At 36.7% G+C, this 18,302-nt stretch overlaps 1 long non-coding RNA gene across 1 annotated transcript in view; it reads right to left on the bottom strand.

The window, feature by feature from the left end:
• Window positions 1-18,302, bottom strand: part of LOC137658250 (uncharacterized) — a 510,017-nt gene that overhangs the window by 436,613 nt on the left and 55,102 nt on the right. Inside the window, exon 2 of the long non-coding RNA XR_011047298.1 lies at window positions 2,006-2,035. This is a non-coding gene — a long non-coding RNA (uncharacterized lncRNA). The remainder of the gene's footprint in view (window positions 1-2,005; window positions 2,036-18,302) is intronic.

The raw sequence follows: 18,302 nt of genomic DNA, 5'->3' as shown, positions 1-18,302 counted from the left end.
CCATCAATATCTAAAACCTAACATTTAAAATCAATCGAGCAAATTACCTTACAAATGTGAACCAACTGGTGGTAAACGTCAAAGCAAATACGAATATATTTCAGGCCAATTGGCAGATCAATCTCTACGAGTTACGACCCTCTCGTGATTTAAATATCAGACTACATTCGGGAAAACCGAATCACTTCACTCAATAGTCCAATACACAATTCACCCCTATAACCCGTCAAGATAGATTGCGTAGATATGAAAGCAAAGAACACGAGGAAAAAAAATTATTTGAATTGCAATCAGTATAAAAATAAGTGAAATGCCTCCATTTCGATCGTTAATACATATACTCATACAGTCTAAAATATATATTATACTTATCCATAAAACGTGGTTCATGTACAGAATTAATTATAGAAACATGTTATCTATATCTGTATTTTAACAAATCAAATTACATTAATTTTTACAAAAAGATATGCATATAAATAAATAAATAAATATATATATACACACAGACACACACACACACACATATATATATATATATATATATATATATATATATATATATATATATATATATATAGAAACACAAACATTTATTGTTATAGATATCCCTTTTACATTACCTCTTATCAAGATGAATCTAATACCATTGCAGTTGAAATAACCAATCCCATTTCAATTAAGAGAAATAAACAAAACTGTATAGGTTGCCCCTTCCTTCATAACAATGCTAATACCCTGCGGGACTTATTGACCCGATCCAAATCGGACGATGAAAATGCAAGTCACGTAAAGTAAACGTTGTAAGGGAACGTTTAAGAGCGAGCGCCTTTAGTGAATAAATTCCCACAGTTTCCACTGATTTCTTTGAGCGGTATAAATCTTGTGTTGTGATAGAGAGGGGGAACAGGATAATTCATATTATTATTACTAGCTAAGCAACAACCCTAGTTGGAAAAAGCTAGATGCTATAAGCTCAAGGGCTCCGATGAGGAAAAATAGCCCAGTAAGGAAAGGAAATAAGGATATAAATCAACTACAAGAGAATTAATGAAAAAATTTAAAAATAATATTTTAAGATCAGTAACAACATCAAAATAGATCTTTCATATATAAATTATAAAGAAAGACTCATGTCAGACTGTTCAATATAAAAACATTCGGTGCAAGTTTGAACGTTTGAAGTTCCACCGATTTAACGGCCTGATTAGGAAGATCATTCCCCAATCTAGCCATAGCTGAAATAAAACTTCTAGAATACTGTGTAGTAAAGACTTTCATATATATTTTCAAACCTTGTCCTCCTTTTCCCTATAAACAAAGCTACCAAAGTTACGAAAGCCTCTTATTATATGTTCATCTATTTGGTTAGAAGGGTTTGAACTTAATGATCAAGAGACTAATTGTAAATTATTTCGTCTCCCTATTGTAAATATATCGGCATTTGGTAATTTATTTCTTGATAATCATTACTGTTTTTTTCATTATTACTATCACAATTTTCTTTATCCCACAAAATCACCCAAAGTATACAAAATATCCCTATTACAGCAAAAAGTGATTTTAGTATTTTGAACAATTCTCCTAATAATTATCGTCATAAGCCATAGGGTAGCTTTTGATAATGTATGAAATTATTTGAAGACAAGTTATAATGAAAGCACTGATAAATGTAAAACAAATGCATATGTCATATTGTATTAAAACAATATAACCATATAAATACGTAGGCTTGCTGCAAATATATAAGCTGCTTACAAACATATGTTAAACAAATATATTCAAGATGCGTTTTACAATGGAAATTTTCTTGTCATATATAAAAAATGTAATCTCTCTCTCTCTCTCTCTCTCTCTCTCTCTCTCTCTCTCTCTCTCTCTCCTCTCTCTCTCTCTCTCTCTCTCCGTGCATTCATAAGAAAGAAAGCGATTGTCTCGACGTCAACATTTCCCTACGGCATTTCAACGATCGTTTAAAAATAGCTGGATAAAAATGCAAACATACCGCAGGGCTCTCCACGCTCCAGACGCCAAGCTGTGCAAAAAAGAAAAAAAAAAGAAGATTAGAAAAAAATCAGCAGGGATAGAGATCCATGATATGTTCAGTTGTTGTCTTTATGGAAGGGTGAAATGAAATGTTCGTACTTTTAGATGCTTTAGTGACAAAAATATATTTCAACTAAAATGGAAAACAGGAAACAAATTTGAGTAATTACTTTCTGAAAAGGAAAATAATTGTAGTCAATTTTAAAGAATATCCGGATATTTCAACGACAAAAAATATTGCCAATACCATCTTTGATATACTGTATAAAAAAAAAAAAAATAAAAGTTGTACAGATAGAAGCTAATCTCACCAAAAGTTAGGATCAAAAACATAAAATATAAATAAAAGAAAAGGAGAAAAATAAATACAAAAGTTTCATTATAACGGAACAGGCTGGAAAGAACTTACACAAGAACAAAGAATACTAATAAATAAACAATCAAACAGATATAAAAAAGGAAGGAAACGGAAATACAATGAGAAACAAAATTACATAAAACGTGACTGAAAATAAACCCTAAAAAAACAAAGAACTTTTCAAACAACAAATTGTGGAATAATAAACTCGAATGCGCCATTCTCATCGAACCAATAGGGCGTACACAAGACTTCAAAACTGGAAAACACCGACCCCACACTATGAATATTTAGAATTTCACTTTATTTTTGCGGGGTAGGGGTTACATGCTATACCGTGCCATATGAAGTTCATTCAGTTTTTCATAAGATTTACTCAAATGTCAAAATTGCCTTAGCAATTTGTTTTTGTAAAGATGCAAATTTTCTTAAAAGTAATCTTTCCCGAACTCTTAGTAACTTTTCGTAATATGCAGCACTTAGTTTAGGTATAGATTTGGTTTACTTTTCTCAAAGACTAAATATTTTTATGAGTTGAAAGTAATGTCTTATGTGTTTTTACCATTTCCTATTGGATAGTAATTTTCGTATTGCAAGGAGTGTCCATTCTTCATAATTCCATTAATGTTCGGCACACATTGTAAGGGAATGCAGCAGGCAAATTTTGATCAAATTAAGAAAAATACTAAAGACAAATTTAGATCAACTGAACATTTGAAACAAACAAAAATTATCACAGTATTAAAATGAGCTAAAAGTTATCAATTATATAAATGGGAAAAATTTCGAATAATTACACCATTCATTTAATGAAGGAAACTGAATTATAATCGACTTACGAAAACATAATAGAATTAGATTTGAGTAGCGAAAAACGAAAAGAAACAATATCAAATAATGAAAAAACAAAGTATGTTTAGTAAATATATATTAGAAAATATGAAAAATAAATTAATTTAATAATTTTCATAAAGGAAAATCTGGAAAATATACGCAATGCCAAATTCCCTCCCTTCCCGATGTCTTGGGGTACAAAGATTTAAAAAATAAAATTGTGTGACGTATACAACCTACAAATGAATACAATTCATACTTTACTTTCTTCTTTATCGTCATGATACAGCATATCACAAAATACAATTTTCCTTTAACACTGAGAAACTGCGAAGCATATAATCTCTTTAAACTCGAGAGATTGCGAGGAAAAGTTTTAAGAGAATATAAATTTCATTATTTTTTGACAGAAGACATATTCACATTGTATAATCTTAATTCGGCATACAATTGTGAAACATGTAGTTTCTATAAAACATATTCTTTTACAAACCCCACATACCATATACGAATTCTTTTTTAAAGCGGAGGACATCATTTCTATTTTTCCTTTCTTTTTACAGACTGGCGCCGCATCGCGCACACTACTTTACATTTTATCCAAAATTATATTCGCTTTCCAAAATGAAAACTTATACAATACTATGGCATTATTCAATATAATTTGTTCTTCAAGCTGTATGCTACATAAAAAAATCATCTATAATTTTCTATACTTAATTGTTTTCATTTTACATAAAATTTGTCCACTATAATTTTTTTTTAAACTTTATTTATATTCCAAAAATAATAACTATGACAATTAACGGGGCTTTAAAGTCATCTTCAATTTTTCTAAAAACTTAGTTAATTATAATTTGCCTAATTTCTATCAACTATCAATTATTCAAAAAGTTTAATCACACGCCAAAATGAATAACTCTAACAACCCACAAAGCATAAGCCCGAAGCGAATACAGTAATCTTTTAATAATGTTTCCTAAAAATAAAAGTCATTTTTCAACATCTCTTCCTTAGTGGAAAATAGAAAAGAAATCTTTCCTCTATTGACAGCAAGGAGAGGGTACGAAGTAGCTCGATGTTGGCTACGAGTTTATGAAGTAGGGGATGGATACAAAGAAGTGGGTTCCAATATTTTGAGCTTTGAAAATATAAAGGAAATTCATGGGAATTGGAATTCCAAAGAATATCATGTGTCACTCAAGGATGCAAATTGAATGACGCTAATTATCCAACAATTTAATGAAATGTCAAGCGATATTCAGATATCAGGAAATTGTACACAAAGGGGTTTAAATAAAGAGAAAATATAAATTTTTGGAATGGATATAAAATGAAAAGAAATAAACGTTCATATTCATATAAACACAATTGTTCAAAGATTGATTTGGATATATGTACTTCATAACGTACAAAAAAAAAAAAATGAGTACATATAAATATGGCCCGTAATAACATAAAAAATAAGTACTTCACACAACACCATTTTTGAACAGATGATAAACAGATTCAAGACCCATCGTAAATAGATCTTCCTGCTGATGGAGTGTTCCAGGTTGAACTGAAAGATGAAATCTATCTTTCTACTGAAGGAGTGTTACAGGATGAACTGAAAAATTATATAAAGCATCCCGCTGAAGGAGTGTTCCAGGATGAAATGGAAGATGTAAATGATCTTGCTGCTTAAGAAGTGTTCCAGGATGAACTGGAAGATAATATTTATCTTTCTGCTGAAGGAGTGTTACAGGAGGAACTGAAAAATTAATCAATCTTCCTGCTAAAGGAGTGTTCATGGATGAACAGGAAGACGAAAATGGTCTTCCTGCTTAAGAAGTGTTCCAGGATGAACTGGAAGATGAAATCGACCTTCCTGCTGAAGGAGTATTCCAGGATGAACTGGAATATGATATCAATCTTCCTTCCTGCTGAACGAGTGTTCCAGGATGAACTGGAAGAAAAATGGCTCTTCCTGCTGAACGATCGTCCAAGGATGAACTGGATGACGAAATCGATCTTCCTGCTGAAGGAGTGTTCCAGGTTGAACAGGAAGGTGAAAGCTATCTTCATGCTGAAGGAGTGTTCCAGGATGAACTGGAAGATGAAATCAAACTTCTTGTTGAAGGAGTGATCCAGAATGAACTAGATGATGAAATCGATCTTCCTGCTGAATGAGTGATCCAGGAGGAACTTGAGGATAAAATCGATCTTCCTGCTGAAGGAATGATCCAGGATGAACTAGGAGATGAAATCAATCTTCCTGCTGAAGGAGTAATCCAGGATGAAATCGATCTTCCTGCTGAAGGAGTGTTCCAGGATGAACAGGAAGGTGAAAGCTATCTTCCTGCTGAAAGAGTGTTCCATGATGAACGGAAAGATAAAATCGTTCTTCATGCTGAAGGAATGTTCAAAGCTGAACTAAAGGATGAAATCGATCTTCCTGCTGGAGGAATGTTCAAAGATGAACTGGAAGATGATATCAATCTTCCCGCTGAAGGAGTGTTCCATGATGAACTGGAAGATGGTATCGATCTTCCCGCTGAAGGAGTGTTACAGGATGAACTGAAAGATGAAATCGATCTTCCTGCTGAGGGAGTGTTCCATGATGAACTGGAGGATGATATCGATCTTCCCGCTGAGGTAGTGTTACAGGATGAACTGAAAGATGAAATCGATCTTCCTACTGAAAGAATGTTCAAAGATGAACTGAAAGATGAAATCGATCTTCCTGCTGAAGGATTATTCCGGGATGACTTGGAAGATGAAATCGATCCTACTGCTGAAGGAGTGTTCCATGAGGAACCTGAAGATGAAATTGTTCTTCCTGCTGAAGGAATGTTCAAAATTGAACTAAAAGATGAAATCGTTCTTCCTGCAGAAGGAATGTTCAAAGATCAACTAAAAGATGAAATACATCTTCTTGCTGAAGGAGTATTCCTGAATTAACTGGAAGATGAAATCGATCTTCCTGCTGAAGGAGTGTTCCAAGATCAACTGGAGGATGAAATCATCTTCCTGTTGAAGCAATGTTCAGATATAAACTAGAAGATGAAATTGATCTTCCTGTTGAAGTAGTGTTTTCAGGATGAAGTGGAAGATGAAATAGATCTTCCTGCTGAAGGAGTATTCCATGATGAACTGGAAGATGAAATCGATCTTCTTGCTGAAGGAATTTTCAAAGATGAATTAGAAGATGATATCGATCTTCCAGTTGAAAGAATATTCCAGGATGAACTGAAAGATGAAATCGTTCTTGATGCTGAAGAATTGTTTCAGGAGGAACTGGAAGATGAAATCGACCTTCCTGGTGAAGAAGTGTTCCAGGATGAACTGTAAAAGGAAATCAATCTTCCCGGTGAAGGAGTGTTCCAGGATGAACTAGGGGATAAAATCGATCTCCCTCCTAAAGGTGTAATCCATGATTAACTGGAAGATGAAATCAATCTTTCTACTGAAGTACTTTTCCAGGATGAACTGGAATAAGAAATCGATCTTCCTGCTGAAAGAGTGTTCCAGGATGAACTGGAAGATGAAATCGATTTTCCTGGTGAAGAAGAGTTCCAAGATGAACTGGGAGATGAAATCGATCTTCCTGTTGAAGTAGTGTTCCAGGATGAACTAGGAGATAAAATCGATATCCCTACTGAAGGTGTGTCCCATGATGAAATGGAAGATGAAATCAATCTTTCTGCTAAAGTAGTTTTCCCGGATGAAAGGAAGAAGAAGTCTATCTTCCTGCTGAAGGAGTGTTCTAGGATGAACTGAAAGATAAAATCGATCTTCCTTTTGAAGGAGTGTTCCAGGATGAACTGGAAGATAAAATTGATCTTCCTGCTAAAGGAGTTTTCCAGGATCATTTGGAAGATTAAATCGATCTTCCTGCTGAAGGGGAGTTTCAGAATGAACTGGAAGATGATATCCATCTACTTGCTGAAGTAGAGTTCAAAGATGAACTAGAAAAAAAAATCGATCTACTTGCTAAAGTAGTGTTTCAGGATGAAATGGAAGATTAGATCGATCTTCCTGCTGAAAAGGTGTTCAAAGATGAACAGAAAGATGAAATCGATCTTCCTGCTGAAGGACAGTTTTAGAATAAACTGGAAGATGAAATCAATCGTCCTGCTGAAGGAGAGTTTCAAAATAAACTGGAAGATGACATCCATCTACCTGCTGAAGTAGGGTTCCATCATGAACTGAAAGATGAAATCGATCTTCCTAATGACGTAGTGCTTCAGGATAAACTGGAAGATGAAATCGATCTTCCTGCTGAAGGAGGGTTCCACAATGAACTAAAATATGAAATCAATCCTCTTGCTAAAGGAGTGTTCCAGGATGAACTAGAATATGGAATTGATCTTCCTGCTGAAGGAGTGTTCCATGATGAATTAGAAAATGAAATCGATCTACCTGCTGAAGGAGTGCTCCGGGCTGGACGGGAAGATGAAATCAATGTTCCTGCTGAAGGAGTGTTCAAGGATGAACTGGAAGATGAAATCCATCTTCTTGCTAGAGGAGTGTTCGAGGATGAACTGAAAGACGAAATTGATCTTCCTGCTGAATGAGTGTTCCAGGATGAATTGGAAGATGAAATCGATCTTCTTTCTGAAGGAATTTTCCAGGATGAACGGGAAGATGAAATTGATCTTCCTGCTGAAGGAGTGTTCCATGGTGAACAAGAAGACGAAATCGATCTTCCTGCTGAAGGTGTGTTCCAGGACGAATTGGAAGATGATATCGATCTTCCTGTTGAAGGAATTTTCCAGGATGAATGGAAAGATGAAATTTATCTTCCTGCTGAAGGAGTGTTCCATGATGAACAAGAAGATGAAATCAATATTCCTGCTGAAAGCGTATTCCAGAATGAACTGGAAGATGAAATCGATCTTCCTGCTGAAAAAGTGTTCCAGGATGAACTGGAAGATGATATCAGTCTTCCTGCTGAAGGAGTGTTCCGGGATAAACTGGATGATGAAATAGATCTTCATGCTGAAGGAGTTTTCCAGGCTAAAGTGGAAGATGAAATCGATCTTCCTGATGAAAAAGTGTTCTAGGATGAACAGGAAGATGAAATTGATCTTCCTGCTCTAGAAGCGTTCCAGGATGAACTGGAAGTTGAAATCGATCCAAATGCTGAGGGACTGTTCCATTATGAACGCAAAGATTAAATAGATCTTCCAGCCGAAGGAGTGTTCCACGATGAACTGGAAGATGATATCAATCTTCCTGCTGAAGGAGTGTTCCAGGATAAACTAGAAGATAAAATCAATCTTCCTGCTGAAGGAGTTTTCCAGGATGAACTGGAAGATGAAATCGATCTTCCTGATAAAGGAGTGTTCCAGGATTTTCAGGATGAACTGGAATATGATATCGATCCAAATGCTGAGGGACTGCTCCACGATGAACTGGATGATGCAATTGATCTTCTTGCTGAAGGAGTGTTCAATGATGAACTGGAAGATGAAATATCTTCCTGCTGGAGTAGTGTTCCAGGATGAACTGGAAGATGAAATCGATCTTTCTGCTAAAAGAGTGTTCCAGAATAAAATGGAAGATGAAATCGATCTCTCTGCTGCAGGATTGTTCCTTGATAAACTGGAAGATGAAATCGATCTTTCTGCTGAATGCGTTTTCCAGGATGAACTGAAGGAAGATATTTTTCTCTCTGCTAGAAGTGTTCCAGGATGAACTAAAAGATGAAATTGATCTTCCTGCTGAAGGAGTGTTCAGAGATGAACAGGAAGATGATATCGATATTACTACTGAAGGAGTGTTCAAAGATGAACTGGGAGATGAATTCAATCTTCCAGCTTATGGAGTATTACAAGATAAACTGGAAAATTAAATAGATCTTCATGCTGAAGGAGTGTTCCAGGATGAAATGAAAGATGAAATTGATTTCCCTGCTGAAGCAGTGTTCCAAGATGAACTGAAAGATGATATCGATCTTCCTACTGAAGGAGTGTTCCAGAATTAACAGGAAGATAAAATCGATCTTCCTACTGAAGGAATTTTCCAAGATGAACAGGAAAATGAAACCGATCTTCCTGCAGAAGGAGTGTTCCAGGATGAACTAGAAGATGAAACCAATCTTTCTGATAAAGGAATGTTGCAGGGTGAACTGGAAGATGAAATCGATCTTCCTGCTGAAGGAGTGTTCCAGAATGAACTGGAAGATGAAATCGATCTTCCTGCTGAAGGAGTGTTCCAGGAAGAACAAAAATAGGAAATCGATTTACCTGATGAAGAAGTGTTCTAAGATGAACTGGAAGATGAAATCGATCTTACTGCGGAAAGTGTGTTCCAGGAAGAACTGAAGATGAAATCAATCTTCCTACTGAAGGAGTGTTAGAGGATAAACTGGAAGATGAAATCAATCTTCCTGCTGAGAGAGTGTTCCAGGAGGAATTGAAAGATGAAATTGATCTTCCTGCTAAAGGAGTGTTCCATTATGAACGGGAATATGAAATCTATCGTCCTGCTGAATGAGTGTTCCTGGATGAACTGGAAGATGAAATTGATATTCCTGGTGAAGGAGTGTCCCATGAAGAAATGAAAAAAGAAATCGATCTTCCTGTTGGAAGAGTGTTCCAGGACAAACTGGAAAATGAAATCGATCTTCCTGCTGAAGAAGTGTTTCAGGATGAACTGAAATATGAAATTGATCTTCCTGCTTTAGGAGTGTTCGAGGATGAATGGAGGATGAAATCGATCTTCCCGCTGAAGGAATGTTCCAAGATGAACCGGAAGATAAAATCGATCTTCCTGCTGAGGGAGTGTTCCAGGATGAACAGGAAGAAAAAATCGATCTTCCTACTGAAGGAATGTTCCAAGATAAACTGGAAGATGAAATTGATCTTCCTGCTAAAGAGTGTTCCAGGATGAACTGGTAGATGAAATCAATTATCCTGCTGAATGAGCGTTCCTGGATGAACTGGAAGATGAAATCGATCTTTCTGCTGAAAGTGTGTTTCAGAATAAAATGGAAGATGAAATCGATCTCTGTGCTGCAGGATTGTTCCTTGATAAACTGGAAAATGAAATCGATCTTTCTGCTGAATGAGTTTTCCAGGATGAACTGGAGGAAGAAATTAATCTCTCTGCTAGAAGTATTCCAGGATGAACTGAAAGATGAAATCGATCTTCATGCTGAAGGAGTGTTCCGAGATGAACTGGATGATGATATCGATATTACTACTGAAGGAGTGTTCAAAGAAGAACTGGGAGATGAATTCAATCTTCCAGCTTATGGAGTATTAAAAGATAAACTGGAAAATTAAATAGATCCTCATGCTGAAGGAGTGTTCCAGGATAAAATGAAAGATGAAATTGATTTCCCTGCTGAAGCAGTGTTCCAAGATGAACTGAAAGATGATATCGATCTTCCTACTGAAGGAGTGTTCCAGAATTAACAGGAAGATAAAATCGATCTTCCTACTGAAGGAATTTTCCAAGATGAACTGGAAGATGAAACCGATCTTCCTGCAGAAGGAGTGTTCCAGGATGAACAGGAAGATGAAATCGATCTTCCTGCTGAAAAATTGTTCCAGGATGAACTAGAATATGATATCGATCTTTCTGCTGAAGGAATGTTGCAGGGTGAACTGGAAGATGAAATCGATCTTCCTGCTGAAGGAGTGTTCCAGAATGAACTGAAAGATGAAATCGATCTTCCTGCTGAAGGAGTGTTCCAGGAAGAACAAAAATAGGAAATCAATCTACCTGATGAAGGAGTGTTCTAAGATGAACTGGAAGATGAAATCGATCTTACTGCGGAAGGAGTGTTCCGGGATGAACTGAAGATGAAATCAATCTTCCTACTGATGGAGTGTTAGAGGATAAACTGGAAGATGAAATCAATCTTCCTGCTGAAAGAGTGTTCCAGGAGGAATTGAAAGATGAAATTGATCTTCCTGCTAAAATATGTTCCATAATGAACGGGAATATGAAATCTATCGTCCTGCTGAATGAGTGTTCCTGGAGGAACTGGAAGATGAAATTGATATTATTGGTGAAGGAGTGTCCCAAGAAGAAATGAAATAAGAAATAGATCTTCCTGTTGGAAGTGTGTTCCAAGACAAACTGGAAAATGAAATCGATCTTCCTGCTGAAGAAGTGTTCCAGGATGAACTGAAATATGAAATTGATCTTCCTGCTGAAGGAGTGTTCAAGGATCAACGGAGGATGAAATCAATCTTCCCGCTGAAGGAATGTTCCAAGATGAACTGGAAGATAAAATCAATCTTCCTGTTGAGGGAGTGTTCCAGGATGAACAGGAAGATAAAATCGATCTTCCTACTGAAGAAATGTTCCAAGATGAACAGGAAGATGAAATTGATCTTCCTGCTAAAGGAGTGTTCCAGGATGAACTAGAAGATGAAATCGATCTCCCTGCTGAAGGAGTGTTCCAGGATGAACTGGAAGATGAAATCGATCTTCCTGCTGAGGGAGTGTTCCAGAATGAACTGGAAGATGAAATCTATCTTCCTGCTGAAGGGGTGTTCCAGGAAAAACAAAAATAGGAAATCAATCTACCTGATGAAGGAGTGTTCCAAGATGAACTGGAAGATGAAATAGATCTTACTGCGGAAGGAGTGTTCCAGGATGAACTGAAGATGAAATCAATCTTCCTACTGAAGGAGTGTTAGCAGATAAACTGGAAGATGAAATCAATTTTCCTGCTGAAGGAGTGTTCCAGGATGAACTGAAAGATGAAATCGTTCTTCCTGCTGAAGAAGTGTTCCAGGATGAACTGGAAGAAAAAATCGATCTTCCTGCTGAAGGAGTGTTCCAGGATGAACTGGAAGATGATATTGATCTCCCTGAGGGAAAGAGTGTTCCAGGATGAACTGAAATATGATATCGATATACTTGCTGAAGGAGTGTTCCAGGATGAACTGGAAGATGCAATCAATCTTCCTGCTGAAGGAGTGTTCAAGGAGGAACTAGAAGATGAAATCGATCTTCTTGCTGAGGGAGTGTTCTAGGATGAACTGGAAGATGAAATCGATATTCCTGCTGAAGGAGTTTTCCAGAATGAACTGAAAGATGAAATCGATCTTCCTGCTGAAGGAGTGTTATAATATGAACTGGAAGATGAATCGATCTTCCTGTTGAAGGAGTGTTCCATGATAAACTGGAAGATAAAATCGATCTTTCTGCTGAAGGAGTTTTTCAGGATGAACTGGAAGATGAAATCGATGTCCTAACTGAAGGAGTGTTCCAGGATGAACTGAAAGATGAAATCGATGTCCTAACTGAAGGAGTGTTCCAGGATGAACTGAAAGATGAAATTGATCTTCTTGCTGAAGGAGTGTTCCAAGATGAACTGGAAAATGAAATCGATCTTCTTGCTGAAGGAGTGTTCCAGGATGAACTGAAAGAAGAAATCAATCTTCCTGCTGAAGGAGTGTTCAAGAATGAACTGGAAGATGAAATTGATCTTCCCACAGAAGGGGTTTTTCAAGATGAAATGGAAGATGATATCGATCTTCTTACTGAAGGAGTGTTCCAGGATGAACTGAAAGATGAAATTGATCTTCCTGCTGAGGAAGTGTTTCAAAATGAACTGGAAGATGAAATTGATCTTGCAGAAGGAGTGCTCCAGAATGAACTGGGAGATGAAATCAATCTTCCTGCTGAAGAAGTGTTTCAGAATGAACTGGAAGATGAAAACGATCTTCCTGCTGAAGGAGTGTTCCAGGATGAACTGTAAGAATAAATCGATCTTCCTGCTGAAGAAGTGTTTCAGAATGAACTGGAAGATGATTGATTGATTTAAAGTTTTCAGGTATCCTGACATCTTAGGCTATTGACGCCGATATCATTTAGTTTATATATATATATATATATATATATATATATATATATATATATATATATATATATATATATATATATATTCAATTAAAACCATAAAAGTTGAATGTCATTATAAAAGTTAGATAGTTTTCAAAAGACCTGCTTCTGAAATAAATCTAAAAATGCCACTTGCATAGGACACATCATGTCCAAGAATCTTGGCTAGGATGAACCTGCCACCCTCATCTCGAGCCTCAAACAAATATCTATTCCTCAAGTTATTATAATAGGGGCATTCGGTCAACAAATGCCTCACTGTTAGAGGTAGTAAACAATCGTCACAATACGGTTGGTGCTGGCCCTTCAGCAGAAACTTGTGTATCAACCGTTTGTGACCAATACGGAGACGACAAAGAGAATTCTCCCATTTTCGGGGCATCATGTTATACCTCCCAGGAGATATGACATTTGTTACTTCTCTCATTTTATTGCCATCTAGACTATCCCAGTGCTGTTGCCATTTATTACAAAGCAATTTCTTGATGTTAGGTAGGAAATCGTTACACGGAATGGGATACCTACTTGGCAGCAACTCAGATGCAGCACTCTTTGTCAGTGAATCTGCCTTCTCATTTCCAGACACACCTACATGTGCTGGAACCTAACAAAATATAACCATTATACCTCTCCGTCCAATAATAAAAAGCCATTCTAAAATTTTTAAAACTAGAGGGCTACTAGAATTAAAAACTTCTAAAGCTTGAAGGACACTCCTTGCATCACTAAAAATTGTAAAATTACCGTCCTTCTCCAACGCTATTTTCTCAATACCGGTTAATATGCCATACAGTTCAGCAGTAAATATGGAAGCTGTCAGAGGAAGTGCACCTCTGTAATTAAAATCATTACTATGTACTCCAAATCCAATGCCAGCATCAGATTTGGAGCCATCGGTAGATATAAAAGTCGATCCTCTATGTTCTTCAACATGTTCCATAAAAAGAGACCTGGCTTCTAGGTCAGTCATATTCTTTTCAACTCCAATGAAGTATTTACAAAAAGATGTCTCTGGTAATTTCCATGGAGGCTTTGAATGGAAGTACCTTACTTCTAATTATATCCAGACACATAATCGTTTCACCCGAAAGCCATAAGGTTGAGGAGATTTTGGGTGCAACTCAAAGTATGATGTGTGTCTTACAAGGCTTGCAGTCTGAAAGGCTAAAGAGTTAAGGAGTCTTTGCAATCTAAACCAATACCGAATAATGGAAGACATACGGTAAAGGTCTAGAGGTAACTCTCCAGCATCAACAAGGAGACTTGGGATAGGTGAGGTTCTAAATGCTCCGGTAGACAATCTAATACCAGCATAATGTATTGAATCAAATATTTTTAAACGGCTTGGGGTGGCTGAAGATTATATTTCACATCCATAACTAATTTTGGAAAAAATCAAGACCTTGTATAATTTTAAATAGTATTGTGGTCTGCCATCCATGATGTATGGGACAATACTTTTAAGATATTCAGAGCCTCAAGACACATTAGCTTTCAATGCTTTTAAGTGAGAAACCCATGTAAGCCTACAGTCAGATATCAAACCTAAAAATTTAGCTTCACTTAAACATGGTATCCGTTGACCTTTAATGTATATATCTGAGTACGTATGTACTCCCCAGATACGACAAAAATGGACAATAGTAGTTTTACTTGTTGAGAACTTAAATCCATTTATTTTGGCCCACTGAATAATTTTGTCAATAGAGAGTTGTATTTTTCTCTCAACCATTGCCATTCTAGTTCCAGCAAATGATATTGAGAGATCATCCACAAATAATGTTGAGAGAACATCTCGGGGAATGACTGAGGATATCCCATTTATTGCTAGTGCAAACAGGGTTACACTCAGCACACTCCACTGAGGAACTCCTTCTTCCTGACACTTACTCTCTGATAGAGTTTCCCCCACTCTCACTTGAAAAACTCTATGCGAAAGAAATGACAGTATAAATAGGGGTAGTTCTCCTTTTAATCCTAATTCATGAATTGTTTTAAGTATACCATATTCCATGTGGTATCATATGGCTTTTCAAGGTCAAAAAACTGTCACATGGTGCTGTTTGGAAGCAAAAGCTTCACAAATAGAGGACTCAAGTCATATTAACACATCAGTTGTTGAGTGCATTTTTCTGAATCCACACTGAATCGGTGATAAAATACTCTTCTTTTCAAGGTACCACATCAATCTTGCATTGACCACCTTCTCCATTATTTTACATAAACAAGAAGTCAATGCAATAGGTCGATAGCTTGCTACTAAAAACTTGTCCTTACCGGGTTTTAAAAAGGCTAAAATAATGGCTAGTTCCCAAACACTTGGGTAACTATGATCATGCCATATTCTACTAATAATGCTTAAAATAAATAACTTTGTATTAAAATGTACATGTTTAACCATTGCATATGGAATTCAATCGGGTCCAGGGGCTGTATCGTTACAAGTAGCGAGTGCGGAATCAAGTTCTCTTTCAGTAAAAGGAAAGTTATACGATTCTTCCCTTCCTGTTGCAAAATTTAAAATTTTCTTTTCTTCAATGCTCCTATACTGGTGACCAGGAGCTGCTACACTCTTTCACGATACATTTGAAAAATGGTCAGCCAAGGCATTGCTAACTTCATTTCCTTCAGTCACATACTGACCATTCACTTTCAACAATGGTGGTGGGTTCGGAGTAAATTTGCCTGCAATTTTTTTTTATTTTCCTCCATACAGAAGATGGTGGTGTTTACTATTAAATGGAGGAAACAAAAGCCACCCAAGGTTAGGGTCTAGCTTCTTTCATGGCACGACAGAACTGTGCTCTACACTTTTTGTATGTTATCAAACTTTTCATTCGTACGCCGTCTACGCAATCTAGTCAGAGATTTTCTGGTGGCTCTGTGCAAGGCTGTTAATTCTGAAGACCACCATGGGACTGGACGTCTTTAGAATAGTCCTGTGGTTTTGTGAATCGAATTGATTCATGCCGTATGGAGAGTTCCATTTAGTAGGTCTATGGCATCACCAATACTTTCAAACTGTTCTCCACTACCCTCAATTTCACTTGGCTCACGAAATTTAACCCAATCTGCCTTGTCAAGATTCCATCGTGGCGATCTTTGTAAAGGCAGACCCTTGTTGGTGTTTATAATGATTGGTGCATGATCACTAGTATGCCAATCATTTAATGTCCTCCAATCAAAATAAAAGAAGGCAGTTAGATGTTGCAATTGAAAAATCAATGCATGACAAGGTACCTGTCAGAATATGGAAGTGCGTGGGCTCTCCTGTATTAAGGAGTCTCACATCCTCATCCTCCACAATTGATGAGATAATATTGCCCCTTGTGTTTGCCAAAACATCACCCCATTCATATCTACCATTCATATCTCCCAGTAAGAGAAAAGGTTGAGGGAGTTGTTGAATGACCTCTATTAAATCATCATATAAAATATCATTTGGAGGAAAGTACAGAGAGCATATTGTATATTTTCCCCCTATATCAATTTGTACAGCCACTGCCTGCAGGGGTGTACGAATAAAAATAGGTATTTGGGGAACATCTCGACGAACGTACACGAGACTTCCACCATGGCTTGCTGCTTGTTGATTATATAGTGTTCTATAGCTAACATACTCTCGAGGACTAGGAGTGTTAGCATCAGGCTTACTTTCCTGTAGACATAATATTATGGAGGAATGTTCATGAATTAGGAGCTCAAGTTCCTCATATTTCGCCCTTAAACCCTGACAATTCCATTGCAAAATGGAGGAGTAAACTAAGGATTACTTCTGGGAGACATTTTGGATGAGGTCTTCCCATTAGCAGTTTTTAATCTAACATTACCTGTAGGTTTCTCCAGAGATGGTCTTGTTATGTTGAGTTTTACGTCTGTGTTTTTCTTTGCATCCTTTTGATCTATTTGTTGAGGCGGATGGTGGACCTCAACTTGAATTTCTGATTTATTCAGTTTATCTTCTGGTTCATTAGAAACATCAACAGACAAAACATCAAATTTATTTGATGTCATAACCTTAATGTTTCTAATGGAGGGGGGAGAGAGAGATGGAGGTCTCTCTCTTTTACGATTAATAGATGGTGGGATTCTAGGTTTTTGCACCTTTCCCACTACAGGTGCATCAGGTAAGTTGGTCCTAAGTGGAATCTTCATCAAATCAAGCAAGGATATGGCCTGTGAGAGGTTTGTACTAGTTTTTGTAATGGGGGACGAGGGTTGTACAGATATGGGCAATGCCTTAGTGTTAATACGCCGTGGTAAAGCCTCAGGAGGTAATATGCCTACCTCGTCATTTGACATTTTATCAGATGGTATATTTCTTTTTCTAGAGTTATTGGCAGTACTAGATGGGTTTGATTTTAATGCCTTAGCATAGCTATTTGATTTATTTAATAGTCTTTTGGCATGTCCCACACTTATATGTTCCAGAGTAGATTTGTTAAGGGCAGCTTCTTCCAACTTATACCACTTACAGCTCTTGTCTGTGGATTTATGACTCAAACTGCAATTTAAACACCTCTCTCCAAGTGCACATTCTCCATGGTAAGATTTGGAGCAAATACCACATATTTTCTCATTTTTGCAAACCTTGGACGGGTGTCCAAATTTCAAACAATTAAAACACTACAGTGGCTTCTGCTTTAATGGTCATACTTTAATTATTTCGTTTTCAATAGTAATATGGAATGGTACATCAGTCTCCTGGAATGTAAGGATTATCATTGATGTACCTAGGACTTTGTGAACTTTCCATACATTTAGTGGGCACATGGCCAGTATCTCCTCCTCTGTAAATTCATACAGATCTGTTAAAAACTAACCCCCTTCCGTAGCTAAAATTTAGGTGGGGTTTGACATCTAACTTAATGTCATCATTACTTGTTTTCATGTTGGACAGTATTACAGACTGTGTACTTGATTTGGCATGGATAAGGAAACTATTTTTTCCAAAACGAGATATATCGCCTGGTGCAATAGTTCCTACTTTTTTCTGAATTAATTTGCATATTTTGAAATAATTCCCTGTAACACCCTTTGATTCAGCTATAAGCCACATCGGTGGTTTTGGCTTCCTCTAGGAGGGCATAACTAAATCTGCGTCTTTTTCCAACCAATCGGCAGGCGTATACATATCCAAATCTTTTGGTACCTTATCGCAGACAGCAGCCGCGACATTCAAGTTATTAATTCTAATATTATTAAAGTTGCT

Source organism: Palaemon carinicauda, chromosome 19, assembly GCF_036898095.1.
Source record: "Palaemon carinicauda isolate YSFRI2023 chromosome 19, ASM3689809v2, whole genome shotgun sequence".
In the NCBI taxonomy this organism is placed as follows: Eukaryota; Metazoa; Arthropoda; class Malacostraca; order Decapoda; family Palaemonidae; genus Palaemon; species Palaemon carinicauda.
This window is presented reverse-complemented; position numbering and strand designations above follow the sequence as displayed.